The following is a 21,665-nucleotide window of genomic DNA, read 5'->3' as shown; positions in this document are numbered from 1 at the left end:
GCCTAAAAGTAAAGCTTTAAACTTAGTGATGTTATTAGTACATTTACAACTGGTGTATCTTACCAAGAGGAGAGTAAATCACAACACCAACACCATTTATTTCATTAGAGGATGCACCATCAAAGTTCATATGCCATACTTTATCTTCTTGATTGATGAGGGAAGGAGGAGGAGATTCTTGTTCAGTAAAGAGAGAGTAAACACCCAAATATTATTTGATGTAATTAACTTTAGGGTTGTAGTAAATTTTCAATATAAGGTGAAATTATTCCTTTCCTTAGAACAATGATATTTATCGTCTTTACAAAGTGTCATATGTGTTCCATCCAATGACATGTACTCAATTGTCCTGGTTTACCAGTCTCTTCCAAGGACGATTGAATTATTAGTAATTGACATATCCATGACTTGGATATTACAAGTTGTTCAAATCTTAGGATGAACAAATAAAACTAATGCCACATATTTGATCTCACCAATCATTATTTGTTGCTAATTATTATAATCCACCATTTTCTTGGGTATCTCCTCAGAACATTGTAAGCCTAACTCCTCCATATTATTTTTAGGCTTCAAATTGGGTTCTGACCCATCGTCAACCAAACAAAAATGAGTGATTTTATTGTGTACCTTCATAGAGACATAAAAAGGAGAATTCTTAGAAAATTTTCTAGAATTATGTATAGTTAATATTTTTTCTTTGAGAAGATCCTCTTCGAGATGGTCCCTAAGGAAATGAATATGAGAAATTATTTTCCGTTCAAGAAAATTCTTTTAGTGTTGTTGTTTTCCAGGAATAGTGGTCATGTCAAGCAATGTAGCATCAACCTTAATACTGACCATCTACCTTAAACTATTTAATCAAGAAGCAATCAAATAAGAAGGGGTGGAAGAATTTTCATTTAGATGTGAGGAAGTGGCATGTGGGATTCTTTGGTTATTAGCCTTCCTAGAGGGATGATTATTGGCATTTCAAGCTCTGAAATTGTTCTTAGTTTCAACCATCACGAGTTCATTGTCATCTTCGCAATCGAAGGTTGCAACAATGGGATCATTTATTTTGCCAAAAATTATTTTCTACACATTCTTCTTAAACTAAAATGTCTTTTGTTGATGGTATTCTTCATAGAATTTACACCACAATCAAGAAATAAGGCCACTTGGATGATATTCTTGGGAATTATTTCGAATGGGTATTGTGTTAATTTGGTAGCTTAGTTACAAATTCCAACCATGGTATGAGATTCCTCCTTTCGAGAGGACCAATTTTGACTACTGGAGCACTAAATTGGGACAAGGGAAAGTGTATTTTTGAATTAAATCCCACATGTGCATATTTGATAAAGTCAGCCCAAATGATAAATTGGACACCCATGGGTGGCTATAAATACAATTCAAGGGACCCTCATTTGGACATCATCATGAATCATTTCTTCTATTCTTCTTTCTTTGGTTTTGGCTCACACAGTTTTGAGATGGTTCATGGAAGTTCCCTTGCATAGGTATGAGATTGCAGGGCCTGAAGCTCACATGTATCTATTGTTTTGGATCACAACCACAAGCTTGTAATAGGATTTTTTTTTTTTGCAATTGTATGTAGGGAAGCTCATTCGTGTGGTTGAAGCCTTTTAGCCACTCACACATCATGTCATCCATGTGGTTGGAACCTAGGGTTTGGTTTTATCATGCGACTGCAGATTTCGCTCGGTGACCACAGACAGTGTCAATTAATTGCAAGCTTTTGAAGCATGGTTTTAAGTACTAGCATTGTTGGGTTCATCTCATGGATATTGTTTAGTTTTATCGTTATTGATATGGATCATTGTACTCTCTCTTGTTGAATCATTCAATGGTAATCTAACAAGGAGAAGAATTTGAAAGGGTTTTCCCTATAGTGGGTTTTTCCCTAGTCTTTGACGAATACTAATGTCTCTATGTGTGAATTCTTTTATTCTATTTTTTTCTTTATGTTCTGCTTCATTGATGATGATTTTTTCTTTCTATATAATTGCATATGATGTTGAATAATGTTGTAAATATGAATAATGTTAAGTTGTTATGGGGTGAATTTAATATGAAAATGTTAAATGAAATTATCAAAGAAAAGGACAATATAGCAGTGCGAAAAAAAAAATAACACGGTATCGAAGTTGGGCTGAAGAAAAGTCATTGAGATCACCCTTAAGAAGAAACCATTGATGGAATCAAGAGAAGATGGAGGAGACCTAAAATAATACTAGGGTTTGAAGGAAACCCTAGGAAATTTGGTTATTAGGTTTTGATGTATATCATGAGTTTATGGCTTGGAAGAAACCTTGGATTATGACAAAGTTTGGAGATGTGAACTGTAGAAACCCTAGCATGATTAGTGTGAATTTGTTCTAGCACTTATTATAGATTTGATGTAGCGGATAGTCTCAATTTCACCTTGGTTATTGATGAAGATGATGAATGTATTTAAGGAAACAATTTTATATGGAAAATGGATAGTCACAACTCTTGAAGGCTAGTTCAAGAGGGAGATTAGCACCTCTAATTAAAGATAAGTACTTTTATATTTATGTTACCTCTTTATGATTCTATTCATATTTAAGTTTATTGCTTTGATTATTAATTATACTTCCTGCATGTATATTTGAGTATTTGGATACTTCTAACATATTTATGAGTTGTGATAAGTGGATCCTTCTTGAGGATCATGGCTAGTGTAGGAAGAGAAGAAATAGCATTGGAAAAGGAAAATAGGAACTTGATGAAAAGTTTACAAAGTGATACAACTACCTATGCAAATAAGAAGGTGTATTTGAAGACTACAAGGTAAGGTATGATGGGGATTCCACCTTCATGAATGAATCATAATGCATATGAAAGTAAATTTTATTCTTGGCACTTATGGTGCATTTGGTATTGAGTCATGGTGAAACTACCGAGAAACATTGATTCTTGTTATATTGACATACTTTGGAAAGCATATTTTATTTTAGACATAATGGAGTTCCTGATCCTATAAAAGAATCTAGCACATTGATTCTTATATATGATAGATTGATACTATTGATAGTGCTTTGATAAGCACAATAACCATGACAAAAATATGATTATTACTCAGGATCTCGTTATTGACCTTGGCTTAGTAATTTTTACACTATGGAAAACTTAGATGCAGTGTCTTGATGACTGGATAATATAATAAAGGAGTGATGAAGTGATTATGATCCTTGAAGTATGATGATACACTTATAAGTCGATGTAATCATATGACTCTAACCCTTGATGAAATTTGATGTCATGTTCATTTTAGATAATGAATTAGCTGATGCTGACATGTTATGTCCATAATTAATATATGTATTAGAGCTTGATATAGTTTGATTTCATAATCTAATAGTTATTTTGATGCATGATAGTATTATGATAGACAACTTGATATTTTGAATGATGATGACTAAATTAGTTTCCCATTTAGAGGGAGAAACTCTCCATAAAATCAATATACCTAATATCAAGCACATTAAATGTATAGAATATTCCTTATTTTTGAAATCTTATGACATAAATAGACAATTTTTTTATGTTGTTGGTCTATAGCAAGTACTGGTCTAAGAAGAGAGGGTTTATCTTAGTCTAAGCTCCAACTGCACGGAACAAGGCTTAAGAGTGCAGTTAGGATTCCCAACCACGCGAAAGAAAGCCTATGGATGTGGTCATTCCTATAGGTCACAAAATCTAAAGCATCATGCATGAAATCAGAAGTGCACCTAGAGTCTGACATTCCTACAGATAAGGAGCAGACATCAAAAGTTTCTATGAGCAGGAAAGTTTGAATGATTGAATTACTATAAAGAATATAAATGTGTTGACTAAACTTGTGAGTGCGGGGGACTGGAATATGCATATTATTGTGTTATTTTTATGTGATCATTGAAGTTAGTATATGATAGTGTTTGATAACAATTGCAAGGGTTTGACAAGATTTGGCTTGTTGGCTTGACTTACTGAGCATACTAGCTTGGATGATTGATGATGCTTTATAACTTTGACATGAAGGTTCATAAATATGTTTTGGCTTATGGATTGTTTGAATTCATAGTGATAACAAGTTAGAGTTTTGATTTTATTTGGTACTTGATGACTAATGATTTACCTTGATGACAGTGCCATGTGGCCATAGTGACTTTCAGTGATTGATGTTGGCATTGATTTTGTATTGTCTTTATTGGCTTTGGCACATTGCTTGAAGTATAAATAGTTGTGAACTATCCTTGTTATATGTATTTTCATCTAGTGACAATTCATGCTATGATGGCATGATGTAATTTGATATTGCTTAATAACAATTTGTTGACATGACAATAGATGAAGTGATGACTTGGTATTTGGATGAGAGCTCTATCTCTCATCTGGTCCAAAGAATTTTTCACAATGATATTGGCATAAACTTTTATGATATTAGTTTTTATATGAGGCTTGATAAGTTGACTTAGTTGATTTGATTGCAAAATGCTAATTTATGTGAGGTCGATTATATTGGTTTGATTAGTATAATATTTGCAGATAGCATTGTATGGTTTGAAGAAATATTCCCAAGCTTGGTATGTTCTCACTAATAGTTACCTTGTGAAGCGAGGAAATGTGAAAATCCAAACCTCTACTTCAAAAATGGTCCAACGTATGGATTTTATTTTGGTTTTATATGCTTATGGTCTATTCTTGATAGGTAATGAGCCTTTGATGATCAAAGTAAGAGGGAGTTGGTCTCTGAAGTTCAAAATGATGAATCATGGCAGACAAAATGTCTATATCATGACGCTATTGAAGAGATTTTGAAAAGTGGAAATGCAAATTCTCGGACACTCCTTTTGAATTTTAAGAAGTTATGAAAAGATATTATTGAACCTGGGTTGGAAACCAACAATTGATTGAAGCATTGATGATCCGTGTGAACACCCATCCTTATATGTTTTTCATAGAATCTGAGTTAATTCATGATTGAGTCGCTTCATCCACATTGAGTTTTCGTCGAGCACCCTTTGAGATATTTGCATGGGTCAACCAATTTTTTTATTTTTTTTGGTCCGAGATATTCTTCTTATGATATGTAAATACATGGATGTATTCATGTTGTTTACCATTTTTATTGATGACATGAGCACATCTAGAGATCTTCCATGATATTTTTTAATAAGAATTTTGTAGCTTTAAGCACGACCGAGGTTGAAAATGATGTTGCTAGCATAGCTAGCTGTGACGCAAGTTAAGGAAGATATTTGTACAATTGTTTGAGTAGGTTCTAGATATGACAGGGATTCTTTGCAATAATATTGAGTGGGATCCGATTGGTAGAGAATCTCGTATATAGTTGGGATTGGTATCTCTTCATATATTGAGACAGTGTTTTTGTACAAGTCAAGCTTATGCTTGTAATTGTCACCTCCATGAAAGGGGGGATGAATAAGGTATCAGTTTTGTGATATATATTTGTTCTAATATAACATTTGATTTGATGTCTTATATGAATAGGAGACTGATCCTATTGGGACATGATGATTGAGCTCTTCAGTGAATTTTTCAAGCCAATACCATAAATGAGCACAATAACATGTTTCTTATCTACAGAGAGTAAGAATGATCGAGGCACCAAGCTATCTCTTCCCCCTGCCTAAGCTCCCATGGAGTGGAATTGAGATGGAGGGCTCCTAGGGTTGAGCAAACTCTAGACAATAGGTGTGTGTGATCCCTATTCTTGCAATAGGTCAGGTATCTCCCCTATGGTCACCCATACGATGTGTGTGATCCTTGTCCATTGTGACAAGTTGGTTATCTCCACCTATCTTGGTCTAGCAGAGTATATCCTAGTTAGCATCATACCCACAAGTTAGGCTTGTTGAGATTGTACCTCCCTGTTTGGACAATGGGTTGAGGAGGATTGCGGGTGTGTGATCCTTACCTTTGGTAAGTTGGGTATCTCAACCAAGCTCATACTATGATGCAGGTGTTCTACCACATAACTCTTGAGGGTCATTGTTGGGGAGATCAGTGGGAAATACGATGGGTTGAGATGTGCTCTACTATATCACCTATTGCTTAATATGGGGTTGAATATACTTTTCTCCCCCATGCTATTTCAGGTTGATATTTTCTTCCTGATGTGATTTTTGGGTTGAGATGTGCTCCCTAATATTGTTTTGGATTGAGATGTGCTCTCCGATGTGATAGAGGGTGGTAGCTTAAGCTACCATCTAATTTCAAGTTTGTAGGTTTTAATCCAGTACAACAATTACCTGAAAAAAAATCTTGAAATAGAAAATTGAACAATGGCGAGAACATAAAACAAATATACATAGATATTTTCCCCTGGATCCCAAAACTAGGACTACCAGATTGATTTTTCATTATTATTCCTTTCAATGTTACATTTCATATATATATATATATATATATATATATATATATATATATATATATAGATATAGATATATATGTATGTATATGTATATACATATACATATCCATATCTATATATATATATATATATATATGTATGTATATGTATATGTATATATGTATATACATATACATATCTATATATATGTATATATATATATATATATACATACATATATATATATATATATATATATATATATATATATATATACATATACATATATACATATATATATATATATATATATATATATGTATATACATATATATATATAGATATACATATACATACATATATATATATATATATATATATATATATATATATATATATATATATATATATATATATATATACATATACATATACATATACATATACATATACATATATATATATATATACATATATATATATAGATATATACATACATACATATATATATATATATATATACATATATACATATACATATACATATACATATATTCAACTCACATATTTCTTTCCATGAATGTTTCCATGTCTCTAGGAATTGCAGGTGCTCGCCTGTCTCTTAGTAATTCAGGTTCGATGGCCTCCAAGACAGTAGGGTCGTAGGACACCATCAAAAGCGCAACTGGAGATGTAGTTGAGAAAGTGTCTATGAGTTTGTCAATTTACGAAGACACAAAGCTACTCATAGAGAAAGACATCAAGTCTAAGCATTCATAAACCCCAATCTATTAATCCTGGATTCAAACATAATTGTAGTTCCCTTGATCAGATCTACAAAATACCATGGGATAAAAACCATCATACCTAAAACCATGTGCAAAACCCATGCACAAAACCATGGGTAGGTTCTCCCACCATCTTTGGGTCTACCCCCCATCTGTGGGCCCACCCAACTATTATTGGGTCCACATAAAAAATTATTGGGGCGTCGCCCTTGACGCTGTGTAGGGGGATTGTCCCCCCTACTGTGCCTAACACAATGTACAATGTATGGGACTATTAATTGAAAGAATATAACACACACCCAACATTCTCCCACTTGTTTTTTTATTTCCACATAGGGGGTCACAAGAGAGATTAGTCATTTTTATAGGCTTGCAACATCCATTGTTTCTCTACACCAAGAAAAATTCTCAGTGCTCACAAACTTTGTCAATGCATCTGCAACATCCTTCAAACTGTCCACCCTTACCAAAAACACCTTGTTTTCCTCAACCATATCCCTCACAAAGTGATATTGAACATCAATGTGCTTTATCTTTAAATGATAAGTAGGGTTCTTCGCCAAGAAAAATTATATTTTCATATCACAGTCTATTCTTATATCTCTCTGTAACAAGTCCATACTTGAACACAATCTTTGCAACTAAACTACTTCCTTGCTTGCATGAGTGGTTTCCATGTATTCAGCCTCTATAGTTTAAAGTGCTAGTACAGGTTATCTTTTCCTCAACCAACTGACTGCTCCTCCAAATAGGTTAAACACATACCCACTTGTAGATATTCTTTGATCTATATCTCCAACCCAGTCTGCATCAACAAAGCTATGTATGTCCAAAAAAAATTCAATCCTATTCTTCCTCGGTAGCACAAATCATAATCACTAGTGCCACGCAAATACCTGAAAACCCTCTTCACTATTGTCTAATGCTCGTTCCTTGTTTCTGACATAAACCTGCTCAATAATCCCACTACATGTGCAATTTCTAGTCTACTAGAGACCATTGTATACATCAGGATACGAACTTCACTCATATATGGAACATGGGACAAGTCCTCTTCATCTTCATGTGTTTTGGGACACTATTTAGTATATAAATTTACACCTACAAGAATATGTAACTTGATAGGTTTATTATCCTCCATATTAAACCTTTGCAATATTGTCTCAACATACTATATTTGGTTTAGCCAGATCTTCCTCTTTGCCCAATCTCATTTAATTTCCATGCCCAAAATATAGTTTGCAGCACCAATATCCTTCATGTTGAATTTGGAAAATTGGTTCTTCAAATCCTTGATAATTTATTTTTCATTTCCAATCAACAACATATCATCCACATACTAGACCAAACAAATAACATGGTCACCAATTAATTTAAAATACACAAAGTGACTTCTTTTCTCCAAATGAAGCCAGTTCCACATATATATGTGTCAATTTTTTTATACTAGATTTTTGTTGATTGTTTTAACCCATACATAGACTTTTTAACCTGCATACCAATTCTTTCTTACCCTTCACCGCAAATCCTTTTGGTTGCTCCATGTAGATCTCTTATTCTAGATCCCCATGAAGAAATTTTTTCTTCACATCCATTTTTCTACCTCAAAATCAAAATCAGCAACCACATATGAAATTAATCTAATAGAAGCTAACTTGGAAATAGGAGAAAAAAATATCACTAAAATAAATACCGACACCTGGGAATAACCTTTTTCTACCAACCTAGCTTTGTATTTCTCCACCTTGCCTTCCACATCCATCTTTTTCTTAAACACTCATTTCCTACCAATGGGTTTCCTTTCAACCAGTGACTCCAATAGATCCCATTCGTCATTTTTGTCCAAAGATGCCATTTCATCAACCATGGCCTCTTTGCAAAGTTTTCCATCCTCTAAATCAACTACCTCCCTAACAGTTTTGGGATCATCATCAGTAATAGATAAAGAAAAATTTGAACAGAAATTAGATGGACTATACCTCTCTGGCTACCCTCTCTCTTGAACTGGTCTTCTCAAAATGGGAGTTTGTGGCTCTTCCTATTCTAATTCTTGTTCTGTTGTAGAGTCTGATTCTTTGTCATTAAGTTCAAACTCTATATTTTTAGGTTCCTTTGGTAGGACTTCATGTTTTATAACATCCTTTACCTCTTTAAACACCACATCTTGGCTATACACAACCTTCCTTGTTTTTGGGTTCCAAAGTTTATAACATTTTAAGCCATCCTTACACCCATGGCAAGATGCACCTTTCAAATTTATTATCCAATTTGGTTCTATTCTCCTTTGGAACATGTACATATGCATCACAACCAATTTCCCTGAGATGTGAAAGAGATGATTTCTTACCAGCCATACCTCATGTGGAGTCTCATCCTCCAACATTGATGAAGGTGATATATTAAATAGGTAAAATGCAGTCTCCATAGCCTTCACCCAAAATTCATGTCCTAACTTGGCACCACTGAGCATGCTTCTTGCCTTTTCCATCAACATCTTGTTCATTCTTTCTTCAAATCCATTTTATTTAGGTGTGTATGGAGCATTCATTTTCCGTACTATACCACACTTCTTACAAAACTCTTCAAATTACTTCTTGCAAAGCTCTCCACCATTATCTCTCCTCAACACCTTGATCTTCTTCTCTATCTGGTTATCCACCAAAGCTTTAAATTCTTTAAACCTGTCAAAGACTTCAGATTTCTTCTTGAGGAAATATATCCATGTATTCCTCGAGAAGTCATCTATAAATTATACATAGTACATATATTTACCCAGAGATTGAACCGAAACAGGTCCAAACAAATCACTATGCACAAACTCTAATATCCCTTTTTACCTCTTAGTGCCTGATGGGAAACTCACATGATTCTACTTCCCATATACACAATTTCCATAGAAATTGAAATCCAGAGAGAAATTATACATACCTTCTATCATACCATTACCATGCGGCATTTGAATTCCCTTCTCTCCATTATGTCCAAGACTTTCATACCATACCATGGTCTTTTCTCTAGAGAACACTAGATTTTCTGCTCCCCTTTTAGGCACCACAAAATTATTGCACCCATCAATAAAAGTACTATCCAGAATATTTTACAGATTTCCAGTCCAAACTCCCTGCATCAAGACCAATGCTCCCCAAACTATCTTGTAGGTATCTTTCTCGAACATTATTTTTACACCTACATCATCCATCTTCCTTATAAAAATTACATTTATGGCCAATGCAGGAATATGCAGAATGTTGGGAAGTGTTCTAATCCTTCCACCTTACAACTTCAACTTGACTTATCCACTCCACATGATTCTGGCCTTCCTTTCATCCCCTTGGAATGCATCACCACCATCATATTTCTCATGTAGAATCACTCCCTATGGGAATTGAAGTGAAAGGATGCGCCTAAGTCAATCAACCATGCCTCATGATCTACATGTTTACTTGAAGAATAAGCCAAGTGGAAAGTACACATCTCCACCTTCATCTAAGATGTTTTTCTCCTCTCCAAAAGGAGCATCATCAGATCCCTTTCCTTTCTTAGGAGTTTTAGATCTACAAACCTTTTTGTAGTGTGCTTCTTTTTCACATCTCCATCATAATTTTATAGGTTTTCCTAGAGATTTATATTTCCATCTATATTTAGATATCCCACTTGAGGACTTATATTTTTTTGTTCTGGGGCTGTCCTCTTATAGACAAGGCATCTCCATTCTGGCTCTCCATATTTTTCTGTCTCGTCTCCTCTGACAACAAGGAGAATACTATTTCATCAAACTTCAAGGTAATTGTATTGCTACCCATAACAACAACCAGACTATCCCATGAGTTTAGTAGAGAATATAATAGACTATTACACTTATCTTCATCTAAAATTTGAATATCAACAAGTAACAATTGGCTTACCACAATATTAAAGGCATTCAAATGCTATGTCACTGAGTCTCCATCCTTCATCCTCAAGTTATACAATTTTTTCTGCAAGACAGTTTGTTCACCAGAGACTTAGATTGATACAAAGTCCCTAACTTGTCCCACAAAACCTTCGATGTAGTTTTCCTTGATACATTCAACAATACTAAATTTGAGGGACACGATCATATTATGCTCTTCACCTTCCGATCTAACTCTTCCCAATCTTCTCTTGACATTCTTGTTCGTTTCATAATTGGATCTACATCATTTCACTTATCTCTATCCACCAACATCTCCTCCATATTGAGCTTCCAATAGCTCAAAAATTTGTCCATTAAATTTTTTGATCTCTATCTATCCACTATTCACCATCTCCTCTCACCACAATAATTGATTCCATAGATCTCCCACTATAACAGGGTCTACCATAGGCCTAAGAAAACCCCTCAGTAGCAAAGGCATCCCCTTGAAGAAGAAATAAATCTAATACCAAATGTAGGTTTTAATTCTGTAAATAAATTACCTAAATGAATTCTTAAAATAGAAAAATAAAAAATGGAAAGAACATAAAAACAATATACACGGATAGTTTGCCCTGGATCCAAAATTAGGACTACCATATTGATTTTTCATTATTATTATGTTGTAGCGGCTATAACCACCCTCTAGAATTTTTCCTTAGCTTCATTTTGGAGCCTCCTTACCAACCATCCTTAGCAGCAAGTCTTGCACTATCAAGTACATAGGCTTCAGTGGACTTTCAATGGCTTGCCAGCCTGTGCATGTCAACTTGCTTGTCTCCCACCCATAGGTCGGAATTTCGGACTTAGGAAATTTTCTAACTGAGATGCTCCCCCTAAAAATTGTGCAATTTTGGAGGGGAACCAGCCTTCCCTTTATTAGTTCTCGAATCTGCCTTAGGCTGAAAAAGGCAAAACTCGAGGCAACATCAAACCAAGCTCAGCCTCGTAGCTAGCCCAACGAGGACAGGAGAGGGCTCTCTCCAATCAATCTCAATAAGATGAGCAATCGGGTGTGAGATGAATAAAAATGGGAATTGATTTTATGCTAGTAAATGGATAGGAAAAGGAGTAATTTGATAAATGACTGGGTTTTCTAGGCAGCGTGGGATCGAGAATAGCATGAGCAGGGAAATTAAATCCGAGACACAGATTATCTCAGGAGGCAAGATAGGCAATAAATTTAGCATTCAATTTTGACATTATATGGAATGAAAAGAATGTTGAGAGGTTGACAAGGGCAATAGATGAATCCTTATCAAACAGAAGAAAACACAAAACATGAATAGCTTCCCAAGGCAGAACAGTAAACTGGATTCTGCCTTTCTCACTTAAAAGTATTCATTTAGAAATGATTATGAAATGAAATGGAAACATAACAAGCTACATATGAAACAAAGGAAAAAACAAATGCTGAATTCACACCACAAGAATCTCAGGAGTCAAAGCTGAATCTTTTCATTAAATCCCTGTCAAAAAACTGTACAATGAAGTTTTCCTTCACAGATCTCCCACTGTTTTCCAGAACTCAGAACCCTTTACAAATGATTTTTTATGCAATAAATAAGCTCCACTATGAGAAAACAAATCGATCCAAATGGGGAGTTGTTACAACTAAAATCCTGAGGATATGAAACGAACCGTCCATCTGTTCTATAGACAGAACCGCGTTTCATTATTTCACTTGAAACTTTTTTGAAGATCAATAAAAAGATGACAATTGTAGCTGCAGACCATAACTGAAGCGAAAAACAGGGAATCGAACCTTGTTTCTCTGCCCTGGTAGATGTCTCTGATTTAAATTTTGGCTTTTCGGTTTCCGACTTTTTGCCTTCCCCGTGCCTTTTTCACCTTTTGTGTCATTCAAGGCCTTCTGCTTTATGCACTGCTTACAACAATACTGATGTGTTCAATGCTTTCTGTGAAAACATAAGTGCTTCAAGTAATGAGTTGCTTGCAAGCCTATTGGCATCATGAAGTCCTGTACAGGCAACTCCACCAGCTACATATAGACCCATTATAGGTGTCTCTCCATGAAGTTTATCTTGAACCCCACCACACATATAATGTGCAACTGGCACTACAGGTATAGGACTTTCTGTTATGTCAAGGTCATACTTCAAATGCTCAGCAACAATATTTGGGAAATGATACAATGTTTCCTCCTTGGCTCTGTGACTTATATCCAATAGAATATATCTCTCATTCTGTTTCTTTAATTGATCATCAATACTTCGTGTCACCACATCTCTAGGTGCAAGTTCTCCTCTGGAATCATACTGTGGCATGAACCTTTCCATAGCTTGATTGTAAAGAATACCACCAGCCCCACAAACAGCTTCACTTATTAAAAATGCATTTTCTCGTGTATGCGGTTTAATTGGTAGACCTTCATCAGCTAATGCAGTTGGATGAAATTGTACAAACTCCATATTTGAAATAACTACAAATGCTCTATGTGCCATCGCAATACCATCACCAGCTGCAACACGAGGATTTTCGTAGTAGGATAAATATGTCCAGCCCCACCAAATTCAAGTAAAGTTACCCTTGAAATGAAGAGGACCACCTCATTAATGTCGGTGTTCAATGTGTCCACACCATGATAGTAAATATTTGATCCATCTTAAAATGTAAGCAAGTCTATGGCAAAGTGATGCTCAAACATGGTGATGTTGGGGTTATTAACAACAGCCTTCAGCAGAGCTCACTCAATCTCTCTTCCTGTCATATCTGCTGCATGAACAATACGGTGATGAGAATGCCCCCCCTATCTAGCAAGATGTAAGCTACCATCTTCACCATGATCAAAGGATGCACCCATGGTGATCAACTCTTTAACTCTATCTGGGCCTTCTGTGCATACCACCTTTACAGTCTCTTTATCACATAAGTATGCACCAACAACAATAGTATCCCGAATGTGGTTCTCAACAGAATCTGAAGGAGCAAGAAACTACACTAACACCACCTTGTGCATAATTTGTATTACTCTCATGTGGTTCAGCTTTTGTGATGACTACCACAGACCCATGTTTTGCAACTTCAAGGGCATATCTAAGACCAGCCACTCCACTACCAATGATAAAAAAATCAAAATATTTAATTGAATTGGCACTTGATTTGGATACATGAACTGCCTTTGGAGATTTTCTCTCTTCATTGTCTATGGAGGCCATGCAAAGCTGAGGGCTCTGAAATCACATATTTTCAAATATCCCCAATGTATATCTTTCAATCCTTTTCTTATAGGTGAAGTTCTTCAGCGATGTCTGGGACAGTAGTGAAAGTTGTTTTTGCATTCTATTCCTCCTTGAGTGCATTGCAATGGATAACTGGCCATTGTTTTCCAATACATGCTTTGCATTCATCATAGATAATCTTGTGGAAGAGTTCCTTGTATTGAAGACTTGTGTCATTCAAGGTCGCCTCCTCTGTTTTCCGCCGGAGTCCTGTGGATTTTCCTCGTTCGAATCCTCTGTTGTGGATATCTTTGTTTTATATTTAGGCATTTAGTTTTTGACTTTTCACCTTCTTTCTTCCTCAACATTGATCATCCGTTGTATCTGTCGTTTCATCATCTGATCCTACAACCAATTCATCACCTTCTGACGCATCAGATTCATCCACTGAATCATCATCCTCCTCAGTCATCAAGAGTCTCTCACTCATTCCATTTTCCAATTTTGTACAATCTGCTTCATCATCATCACTGTCAATGTTATCTGGGTCTAACCTATTCTGAAAAGCCCGTCGATGCAGTACAAACACATTGAAATAGTAACTGACAAGCTCCTTTTTGCTTCTTGATGGAAAGGCCACGGATAGATAATTCCAAAAATTCTTGTTTGATGATATGGGATTCATATTCACAAGATCCTGAAAGGTTTTCTCCTCCACTTTTGTCCATTTTTCTGACACACTTTCACTCATGTCATGAAATCCCCATGAATAGAATGCTTCTCCAAGCTTTAGTTTTAGCATCTCCCGTTCTGCTTCAATATGCTCTTTGACACACCTTATAGAATTTGAGTTTGGACAGTTGCGATATGTAGATTTGCCTTGTCCTACAACATCCTTGGTAATGATACCATTTGATCCCACAAAGGGCCACACTTGATTTCCAATCAAACACTGGGAGTATTTTTCATCCTCATTTGAGTTAACATCTTGACATGGCTGGGATGACATTCTATCATAGGCATCAGATAGAAACACCCGGGCTTGAGGTATACATACAGGTAAGTCAACTTGAAATTCTGGCCCTATAGGAACCTTATTACGAGAAACATGCTCCAAAGAAAAGCAACCAAGACCTGCACTTGATTCATAGTGAACATAGTGTTCACCTTCACCTTCGCTACAATCACAGTCTGCACATGTTCTAGAAAAAAGGCCCCCACATTCAGCAACAGAAGGTGACGACAAATATTTTTCCATGTTCACAGACCCTTTGCATGCTTGATCCATTGTCTCACAATCAGCCATGTTGTTTTTGAAGCTTGGAGAAACAGAGACCGGGTCAAAATCTAGATCTTTTGGAACTCTACACCTGCTATTGCCAACATTTGATACCGATTTGCATGTTTCCATGTCCTTATCCTGATGTCCAATGGAGACCTTCTCATGCATTTGGACGGCATATTCACACATAATGGAACCACCGATAGCTCCATTGGGTAACACTGCCTCCGCTACTTCTTCGGTTGGCATGTCAAATCAATACTCTGTGCATTTTCCATGTTTGAGGCTGCAAACGCTAATCTGACTATCTTTAAGTTCAGCTTCTGTGGTGATAGCATGTTCCAGCCTCTTTGAGAAACTATTAAAAGTTTCTTTGTGAGTTGTTATAGATTGCAGACATGTGCCCAATGCAGAAACATTGTTATCGGTCTTCAAAACTTCCACTAGCTTCTCTTCTAATTCATCCTTCTCTAAAGAAGTATCGTCATTACAACTGTTGCTATTAGCAAGGCTTGTAACACCAGAAGAACCCAATGATTCATCTGCACACAATTTTTGCAAGTTGTCTGGCTGTACATGTTCTTGTAGACATGTTTTGCTAGAAAATTTACATGGAACGAACTCAAGTCAAACTGTTTGGTCAAGATCATATTCCAATGGCTTTTGGTATTTAGAAGGTTGATGAACTTTTCCATTTTCAAGAACTCGTTTGTTTGGTTTGAGAACCATGGTTGGACCTACATAGTAAACCCAAACTACAGGGTACTTAATAATTTGTTGCAGCTGAATTATGCTTGTAGCAGCACATTCTATCCACTGAGGCACACATCAGAAGTTGTTCGACTTGTCTCTTTAAAATCAAACTGTTGTAGAAAAGTGTCTTTAAATAGCACAAGGAATCTTGGATGTCGTTTTTGGTTTGATAATTTGGAAGTGAACCATGTCATTGGTGATCACATTCCAAAAGATTACTGCGAGTAAAAATGCCTTTGTTTGTGGTATGCCATTATGGAATCAATTTTTGAATAATGCATTGTCACCTGTATAGTGAGCCAGCTGTAGTTACCCCATCACCGCCTCCAACATTTGATAACTGCCCATTAAATTATTCATCGACATGTCTATATATCTAAGATTATTACATTTCCCAAGGCTCGAGGGGATTCTCATTTCCAGATGATTGCTAAATAAGAAACAATAAAAGGCTTGAAACTTCAAGAAGCGACACCTGTAGCGCAGATCCCATAACTGAAGATAAACATAAGCAATCGAATCATATCTTTTTTTTCTCTGCCACGATGGTTATCAACGTTTACATTCAGGCATTCGATGCTTTGACCGTTTCAGCTCCCTTTTCTTTCTGTTGCCACGAATACACCTGGTTGAGTAAAAACTGTCATGAGGAATTCGAATCCCTATTTCCATATATTCTCTCCATTTTCTTGACAATGATCATCAATGTTTTTCCTGAGCTCTAACGAGCTTGAAGATCTTCTTTCTTTGCAGTGTTATCTTGCAAGACCATCTGACAGACATGTGAGAGGGTGCCTTCAATATCAACCACACTTAGTTTCCAGAGTGAGTTGATCTTTTTTGAAGAATAAATCAAGGCCCAAGAATCCTAGAACCTGCATCAAAATTTGACTTCAAAAAGTTCAGTCAACGAATAAGATTACAGAGTATTGATCTGAACAAGTGACTCCATTATTTTCCACAGAACATACCCAGAATTATTTCAGATCTTTGCGAATCATATTTAAAAAATAAAAATTTGATCCTGCGAAAACCCAAGATTTGAAGCCCAACGTAACCCTTTTTAAATCATATCCCAGAACCAGTGAACATGCAAATAGAATTTTCCATGTTTCCACCTATCAACTCTTTGTTGGACTGTAGATATGTTTCCAAATCACCTTCAGAATAATTCCTCTCTATACATATGGTCCTCTGAATTTGTAAAAGCCGCATCCACATCATCCAACAAGTGTTCTGGCTTTGTGCGTCGCGCAGGCTGCCCAGTGCACTGCGCCATGTGAGTGTGCCGTGCCAGTGTTAAAAATGCACTATGTAAAAGCACCCAGCGCGCCGCGCTCCTTCAATGCACTGCACCACCTGTTGTGTGTGCCGCGCGCCATCTTCACACAGTCATGGCTTTAATATCACAGCTTTGTTCTTCCGATCTTCACACTCGACTTCTCTTTTAAGCTTTTGATATCTCATTGAGTGCAAATGAATGGCTTTAAGAAATATCTTATATAGACATGGTTTAATCTTTGCTTCTTCAAAACCCATTTTTTACGTTGCAGAACTCGGCACTTTGACAACTTTGATACAAACTCTGTTTTACAAATTTTTCCTTTTTGATTTTTTTTTTTAATCATGAGACTCTTTGTCTTCTTGCAAGGATGTTTAGCATGAAGTTTGGCAAGGTGACTAGAGCCTGTAAAACCATTTCACATGTGCCTTCCATCCCTGAAATTCCCATGCTGATATTGCTATTGTTGAAATGCATTTGAATATCTTCTTTGCAGCCACAGAAGAGCTTAAACAACGTTGGACAATTTAAGAGGAGGAACAAAATCTGAACTGCCTGCAACTGTACATTTGCACCAACTTTCTTCCGTAAAATTTCAGACAAGCTTCTGTAAAATAATATTTGACCAAATTGTTCTCGTTCTATGCCTGGATGACTCTTCCTTACAATTAAATTCATTGTAGAAATGACTTGCAATTTTATGCTCCTGCTTGGATTATCCAACATTATTTGATGAAGCTTCCTGAAGAGTGTAAATCCACATTGCAAAATGAGGGTTGAGGCTACGCATGAAGAGCTGTAGAACTGAAAATTTACATATTTATTACAACAAAAAAATTTAACGATTTCTTCTTCAAAATAGGGTTTTGAAGAAGAAACATTCTCAGCTTTATTGGTGATGAAAATTGTGAAGTGAAAACTTATTAGGAAAATCCCTGCTGGCATTGTTGGACATGTTTGAAGACCAAATCAACTAACCCTAGACCTAGGAGCTTAAATGACTCTTTTTTGACTAAAATGGCATTTGATGACTGTAAATGACGGGAAATGAACCTTGGTGAATTTGACTCTGACAGAGGACTGACAAGGCTGAGTCTAACATTGGCTCCAATTGGGATGGCAGCCGCCGCTCCATGGAGGTGCCAAGAATTGCAGATCTTTGGGTGAGCAGACAGTGCCTTCATCCATTGGGCTATGGATTCATTATTTCGATAACCAACATAGACTTTGACGCATTTATTGACTGAAAATGGACTCAAACCGACTCAATTGTGAAACTGAAATGACTGAAAAACTTACTTGACAAACTGTACTTCAAAAATACTAAGACCTGAACTTACAACTTAAAGATGGGTGGCAGTACATGGCCACTCGTGTTTATTACAAGGTGATATCCGATCAAACTATATCAAACTGCCAATGCAACCAATCAAGAAGATGGCTTCTTGACTGATTCTTCCTATCAGATCTTCTGGTCAACAGTACAAACTGATCACTGGGCATCCAAAAACATAGTTGACCATGATCTCCTTCATCACTGAACACTGCAATAAACACTTTCACAGCTGACTGCAACAAACTTGCCAGAGGATCTTGAAAAACATGAAGATTTACCATTGCCACCTCCTGCTGAAAGAACAAGGTGTCCTTTTCACTTGCTTCTAATCTTTCTTCAAAATGTAGTTCAGTAAAAATCCGCTCCTGGTCCCCAAAAAATTCTGAACAAATAGATGAGTAGATCTCTTCTTGGAAAAACATTTCAGCACATGAAACATATGAAGAAGAATCTGAATGGAAATCCTGAATGTTTTGATCTTCTGCAGTGTAAATGTACTGTAGGTTATCTTCATATGATATGATAGCCAGGTTTTCATGTTCCTTATTACATTCATTAATCATAAGAAAAGCAACTTCGGATGATTCTTGAAACTCAAGCATGATGTCTCTATCATCTATCATAAATTCATCCAGAGAAACTTTTTCACCTACTTGAACAAAGATATCCTCTTGCTGTTCATGAATTGGCTGGATTACCTTGGCAGGAAGGTTGTGTTCTAATGATATGAGGGCAGCTAGGCCTGTAACTCTATTTTCTTCATGCCAGATGATCTCAATAGCAGAGTTATTCTTTATGGGATTCAGAACAAGGTATTCTTGATCATCATGATATGAATCTGGATCTGAAATAGTTGTCTTGACATTATCACATTCTGAAATTAGAACTAGACTTCCTTGCATGCTGCCTTCTTCTATGGACAGATCTGAAACGAAACTTTCTCTTTCATCATTTTCAGCCACATGGAAATCTTCAACCTGCTGATAAGTATCCTCTAAGATTTCTGTGTGCTGCTGAAACGAATTTTCATACAGGGCTTCCATGATCTCTTCATCCAAAAAATTATAATCTTCATAATATTTCTCAAGGATTTCAATAAAACTAAGAACATGGCTACAACAGTTCTGAACTAAAGTCAAGGATGGATATGATTCTTTGTACCTTTCAAAGAATACTGCATGAAAATCCTTTAAGCAATAAATAGAAGCAAGTGGCAAACTTTCATACCAAGATCGGGCTTCGTCTTCTAGAGTAGCCATAAACATTTTCATCAAACAGTCTTCAGGAAAATCGATCTTTAATTTATGCACGTGAATGTGAAATTTCACCAAATGAAGAGCAGCTTCTTTACCTTCCACATTTCTGAACACAGGCAAATTCTTTGACCAATCTACCTTGGGCATTTTATTTGGAAAACCTGGGATGTGATCTCGGTTCATGGGAGCATATCTTCTTGCAATTCGATCCATCTTAAGAAATCTCAAAGTTACTGATCCCTCTGCAGTGGAATCACCATGAAGGATTGATTGCATGGATTCTTCAGTGAATGGAGTTGCCAGGTGAATGCTTTCAACCATCTTCTTATGTATGATCATTGTTCACCATCAACAATCAGCTCTGAACTTGAGATATGTACTCGGGCAAAACAATCTTCAAGCAAACCATTTCGTTCCCCAGTATGGTCACCACTATGTTAGCGCTCGAATCTGCCTCAGGCTGAAGAAGGCAAAACTCGAGGCAACATCAAACCAAGCTCAGCCTCGTAGCTAGCCCTGCGAGGACAAGAGAGGGCTCTCTCCAGTCAATCTCGATAAGATGAGCAATCGGGTGCGAGATGACTAAAAATGGGCACTGATTTTAGGCTAGTAAATGGATAGGAAAAGGAGTAATTTGATAAATGACTGGGTTTTCTAGGCAGCGTGGGATCGAGAATAGCATGAGCAGGGAAATTAAATCCGAGACACGGATTATCTCAGGAGGCAAGACACGCAATAAATTCAGCATTCAATTTTGACATTATATGGAATGAAAAGAACGCTGAGAGGTTGAAAAGGGAAATAGATGAATCCTTATCAAACAGAAGAAAACACAAAACATGAATACCTTCCCAAGGCAGAGAAGCAAACCGGATTCTGCCTTTCTCACTTAAAAGTATTCATTTAGAAATGATTATGAAATGAAATGGAAACATAACAAGCTACATATGAAACAAAGGAAAAAACAAATTCTGAATTCACACCACAAGAATCTCAGGAGTCAGAGCTGTATCTTTTCATTAAATCCTTGTCAAAAAACTGTACAGTGAAGTTTTTGTTCATAGCTCTCCCACTGTTTGCCAGAACTCAGAACCCTTTACAAATGATTTTTTATGCAATAAATAAGTTCCACTATGAGAAAACAAATCGATCCAAATGGGGATCTGTTACAACTAAAATCCTGAGGATATGAAATGAACCATCCATCTGTTCTATAGACAAAACAACGTTTCATTATTTCACTTGAAACTTTTTTGAAGATCAATAAAAAGATGACCACTATAGCTGCAGACCATAACTAAAGTGAAAAACAAGAAATCAAACCCTGTTTCTCTGCCCTGGTAGATGTCTCTAATTTAAATTTTGGCTTTTCGGTTTCCGACTTTTTGCCTTCCCCGTGCCTTTTTCACCGCTTGGTTTTCAACTTTTTCACCTTTTGTGTCATTCAAGGCTTTCTGCTTTATGCACTGC

The 21,665-nt window shown here is 36.2% G+C and overlaps 1 pseudogene; it reads right to left on the bottom strand.

The window, feature by feature from the left end:
• Positions 1–12,993: 12,993 nt before the first annotated feature.
• On the bottom strand, positions 12,994–14,397 carry LOC149263919 (L-aspartate oxidase 2-a, chloroplastic pseudogene; annotated as a pseudogene).
• Positions 14,398–21,665: the final 7,268 nt, after the last annotated feature.

This window comes from Pinus tabuliformis, chromosome 6 (genome assembly GCF_031772625.1).
Source record: "Pinus tabuliformis cultivar Carrire ecotype Pingquan chromosome 6, CPIR1, whole genome shotgun sequence".
Taxonomy (NCBI): Eukaryota; Viridiplantae; Streptophyta; class Pinopsida; order Pinales; family Pinaceae; genus Pinus; species Pinus tabuliformis.
The sequence above is the reverse complement of the archived record's forward strand: the minus strand, read 5'-3'. Positions and strand labels throughout refer to the sequence as shown.